This window comes from Tetranychus urticae, unplaced genomic scaffold (assembly GCF_039701765.1).
Source record: "Tetranychus urticae isolate SD_2017Ah unplaced genomic scaffold, NJAU_TeUrti_SD_1.0 Scaffold_5, whole genome shotgun sequence".
Classification (NCBI taxonomy): domain Eukaryota; kingdom Metazoa; phylum Arthropoda; class Arachnida; order Trombidiformes; family Tetranychidae; genus Tetranychus; species Tetranychus urticae.
The window spans coordinates 553,001-558,099 of record NW_028315837.1 but is presented as its reverse complement, the minus strand read 5'-3'; the positions used below and the strand labels follow the sequence as shown (position 1 = coordinate 558,099).

Sequence of the window (5,099 nt, the reverse complement as noted above, 5' to 3'; positions counted from 1 at the left end):
TTTAACTTTTTACATAGACTTACATGTTAAATTTTTTACATGATTTATATGGTTCAAAATGCGAAAAAGTGCTGTTTTTGTGATTTTAGCCAGGTTTTTAGCTTTTAGCAGGTTTTAGTTAGTTAGTCTTGTTGTGATTTAAAATCGAAAAATTTTTTGCATACCCCTGGAAAAAACCGAACTTTAACTTTTTCCATTGACTTACATGTTAAATTTTTTTGCATACCCCTGGAAAAATCCGAACTTTAACTTTTTCCATTGAATTACATGTTAAATGGTGTAAAATGGAAAAAAGGGCTGTTTTGGTGATTTTAGCGAGGTTTTAGCTAGTTAACCTTGTTTTGATTTAAAACTGAAAAATTTTTGCATACCCCTGGAAAAAACCGAACTTTAACTTTTTCCATTGACTTACATGTTAAATTTTTTTGCATACCCCTGGAAAAATCCGAACTTTAACTTTTTCCATTGAATTACATGTTAAATGGTGTAAAATGGAAAAAAGGGCTGTTTTGGTGATTTTAGCGAGGTTTTAGCTAGTTAACCTTGTTTTGATTTAAAACTGAAAAATTTTTGCATACCCCTGGAAAAAACCGAACTTTAACTTTTTCCATTGACTTACATGTTAAATTTTTTGCATACCCCTGGATTTTCGATGATGACTCATTATAACGGAAGAACGAGGTCGATTCACGGTACCAAATCTTTTGGACATTATCAGCATTAGGTCAACTAATGATTGCGTAATTTTGATCGAGTTCGTGCTGTTGGTACCAGAGGAAATCGCCTTTAATGGTTGAGCCCATAAAAGCAATGAGAATGTTCGAATTGGCGCGATTTTAGGCCACTTGCGTTTAGTAATTTAGGTCATTAATAAGCGCATGCGATAGTCGGCACTACTGGGATATTACCCCGAAAAACATGATCGCGATTGACCTTATGGTTCAAAAGTTATTGGGTGTCAAAAATAGACACGGACTTAGTCTAATTTTCAGAAAAAGAGGTTTTAGATCACAACCAGATTTATTGTGTTATATGTGGTGAGTGTAGTTGCTGAATTGAGAGAAGCAACCATCAGTAGTTGATGGGGAGGTAAGTGATTGTCTACGGTTATGGATAAGTCAATGCATCAAGCAGTGGTATGGTCCAGACTGTAGCTGTTCACGCATCTATTCCTGTTATTCTGTTGATGTTTGGTGGTTGAAGAGACGGGCCTGAATGGGTTTGGATCGTCAATCATCTTATCACCACACACTATTATACAAAGGTAGAGTACCTGCAAGACCTAAGGTCTTCCTTGGTACGACTGACAATATCTATGAGAGTTGGGCTTTAATGCTATCAGACTTCATATCTTGCATATATGTTCAAACTAGTCACTCAACAGAGTGAGCAGTATTAGTATTGAGCTCTGCTTGTGCAAAGCAGACCGCAAATTGATCAAAGAAATTGGTATCAAGCGGTTATAATACTATGCTGTTTAGTTGACTTGCAAACGTACCCAGCAATGGTTACTCCTGCTAGATATGCTTGCATATTCTAGTGGAAGAAGATGGATTCTAAAGAGATTTCTGCGGAATCATCTTAATGCACGACATAAATCTCGATACCTCATTAAAGTTAGCATCCACTTGCTGGTTGTTATCTGAGGATATCGTATTTATAGCTGCAAAACAACTTGTTTAGCATTTTACTTTGCTAAAACATCAAGTTACCTGGTTGATCCTGCCAGTAGTCATATGCTTGTCTCAAAGATTAAGCCATGCATGTCTAAGTACATACTGTTTATAAAGTGAAACCGCGAATGGCTCATTAAATCAGTTACGGTTCCTCGGATATTCTTTTTTACATGGATAACTGTGGTAATTCTAGAGCTAATACATGAACAAGTGTTCCAACCTCAGCTTGCTGACGGAAGGATCGCATTTATTAGTACAAGACCAATGATTCTTATTCACCTAGAACCCTGTTCAGTGATTTCGGTCGCTGTCTAAGGACTAGCAGTGGGGATCTTAGCAACTTCGGTTGCATTTCTTGTGATGACTCTGAATAACTGAGCAAATCGTATGGCCTCTGAGCCGACGATGTATCCCTCAAGCAACTGCCTTATCAACTGTCGATGGTAGGTTATGCGCCTACCATGGTTGTAACGGGTAACGGGGAATTAGGGTTCGATTCCGGAGAGGGAGCCTGAGAAACGGCTACCACATCTAAGGAAGGCAGCAGGCGCGCAAATTACACAATCCCAGTACGGGGATGTAGTGACGAAAAATAACAATACGGGACTCTATTGAGGCCCCGTAATTGGAATGAGTACAATTTAAATCCTTTAACGAGGATCTATTGGAGGGCAAGTCTGGTGCCAGCAGCCGCGGTAATTCCAGCTCCAATAGCGTATATTAAAGTTGCTGCGGTTAAAAAGCTCGTAGTTGGATTTCAGTCGAACCTATGGGGTCCACTGATTAAAGGGTTAGATGGTGATGTTAGGTTTCTTGCTTGTGTCTACGGATGCTAGCTTGAACCTTCATTCCTCTTTCCTGGTGGTTACATTCATAGTGTTTAGACAGAAAATTGCTCGATATTTGCTATCAATGCTCTTTACCGAGTGTTGATTCAAGCGATCGAGACTTTTACCTTGAAAAAATCAGAGTGCTCAAAGCAGGCGTCCAAAACCTCGAAAGAGGTGCCTAAAAACGGTATGGTCAACCATCTATATGATGCGTACCACTACCTTAACTTGAATGATCTTGCATGGAATAATGGAATAGGACCTTGGTTCTATTTTGTTGGTCTTAAGAATCCAAGGTAATGATTAAGAGGGACAGACGGGGGCATTTGTATTGCGGCGCTAGAGGTGAAATTCTTGGACCGTCGCAAGACAAACTACAGCGAAAGCATTTGCCAAGAATGTTTTCATTAATCAAGAACGAAAGTTAGAGGTTCGAAGGCGATCAGATACCGCCCTAGTTCTAACCATAAACGATGCCAACCAGCGATCATTCTGAGTAACTAATTTCATGACTCGAATGGAAGCTTCCGGGAAACCAAAGTTTTTGGGTTCCGGGGGAAGTATGGTTGCAAAGCTGAAACTTAAAGGAATTGACGGAAGGGCACCACCAGGAGTGGAGCTTGCGGCTTAATTTGACTCAACACGGGAAAACTCACCCGGCCCGGACACTGAGAGGATTGACAGATTGAGAGCTCTTTCTTGATTCAGTGGGTGGTGGTGCATGGCCGTTCTTAGTTGGTGGAGTGATTTGTCTGGTTAATTCCGATAACGAACGAGACTCTAGCCTACTAAATAGACTTGCAGTTTACACTGCAGTACTCCCCCTTAGTCAACCTGTGGGTGGTAGTATCTCTTGATGGTTTCGGCTGTTGAGGGCTCTGCTGCTATTAGCCTACAGAATTGGCTAGGGTAAGGATGCTGTAGCACTGTAAGGACTTCTTAGAGGGACAAGCGGCGCTCGCAGCCGCACGAAACAGAGCAATAACAGGTCTGTGATGCCCTTAGATGTCCGGGGCCGCACGCGTGCTACACTGAAGTGGTCATCGTGCATACTGTTTCCTGCTCCGAAAGGAGTGGGTAACCGCTTGAACCCATTTCGTGATGGGGATTGGGCATTGTAATTATTGCCCATGAACGAGGAATTCCCAGTAAGCGTGAGTCATTAGCTTGCGTTGATTACGTCCCTGCCCTTTGTACACACCGCCCGTCGCTACTACCGATTGAATGATTTAGTGAGGACTTCGGACTGGTCAATCCAGACCATTGGGAAACTAGTGGTCGGATTGTGCTGGAAAGATGTTCAAACTTGATCATTTAGAGGAAGTAAAAGTCGTAACAAGGTTTCCGTAGGTGAACCTGCGGAAGGATCATTAACGTATTACCCTCTTATTATAAGAGAAATACAACCTTCAAACAATCAAACACTCTGCATAGTGATATTGTAGATGCTAATATGGTGAATGCAATTGAATTGTATTTGCATTAGAGTCGCAATTGTGAATGTTTAATGCAAACATTTAGCCATTGCAACATGATTCTAACTTGCATTACATTCGTTCATTCATACATCCATCTTTCATTATCCAATGCAACAAAGAGTGAGGGTTATCTAACGATAGCCATAATTTCTTTTTGCAAAACAATTGTAGTTTATAATGAAAAGCCTGTCTTGCTACATACTTGGTACCTGTTCAAGTCTTCAGCTTATGCTGACGGCAAGGTTTAAAGAAGGAAGTTTTACACTTCTTCGCCTAACTAAGTAAAGACAACTATGGTTTTTATAAACTGCATACAATTGTTTTCAAACCCTCTCAATGCAGATTTAGGATACTTATTAAAAGTCCCACGGTGGCAAAGATACATCTTCAAGCGGTGGATCACTCGAATTACCAATCGATGAAGAACGTAGCTAGCTACGATAATCGGTGCGAATTGCAGGACACGCCGAGCACTTGAGCTTCCAACGCACATTGCGGCTTTCGGGTCTTTTCCGAGGTCACATCTGTCTGAGAGTTGAGATGTAAAATAATCAACAAAACACTTGCATACTACCATATATGCATTGTTTTGAGAGGATTGTATATTTATATGCATGAATCTTGATGTTTTATTCCTTTTCTTAATTGCAATTCGTTGCAATTTAGTAAGGAGAATCTCAAATCTACTTGTTTCACATGATAAATTTTGTGTACAATGCATATTTCATCTCTGCAAGCAGTATATATGAATAGATACTAGCATGAGATTCTAAGGTTAGTCGCCTATCTGACGACGCTAAAGTCGTATTGCAGATAACTATGGTGATCAACTAACCTGTTAACTGATGAATCTTCTTGCACTTGTATAAATCGTACAAATAGTAGCTATTTCATGCTGTTAAAGCAGACCTAAGAAGTAATGCAAAGGCAAAATTTGTGCAAACATTAAAGTAGATTTACGTTGCTTGCTTGCAAACAACACAAATAAACATTAATCAACTTAATCAATATTTTTGATCTCAGATCAGGTGAGGTTACCCGCCGAATTTAAGCATATAATTCAGCGGAGGAAAAGAAATCAAATGAGATTCCCTGAGTAACGGCGAGTGAAAAGG

General features: G+C 40.1%; 3 non-coding genes across 3 annotated transcripts in view; all 3 read left to right on the top strand.

Annotated features, from left to right (window-relative positions):
• The first annotated feature begins 1,709 nt into the window (after positions 1-1,709).
• On the top strand, positions 1,710-3,879 carry LOC149092883 (small subunit ribosomal RNA). The gene has a single exon (XR_016200544.1). It is a non-coding gene; the product is annotated as a small subunit ribosomal RNA (ribosomal RNA).
• Positions 3,880-4,367: 488 nt separating this feature from the next.
• Positions 4,368-4,522, top strand: LOC149092882 (5.8S ribosomal RNA). Its single transcript, XR_016200504.1, has one exon. It is a non-coding gene; the product is annotated as a 5.8S ribosomal RNA (ribosomal RNA).
• A 476-nt stretch (positions 4,523-4,998) lies between these two features.
• The window catches only part of LOC149092881 (large subunit ribosomal RNA), a 4,168-nt gene continuing 4,067 nt past the window's right edge, over positions 4,999-5,099 (top strand). The window contains exon 1 of the ribosomal RNA XR_016200563.1: positions 4,999-5,099. This exon is cut by the window's right edge and continues 4,067 nt beyond it. This is a non-coding gene — a ribosomal RNA (large subunit ribosomal RNA).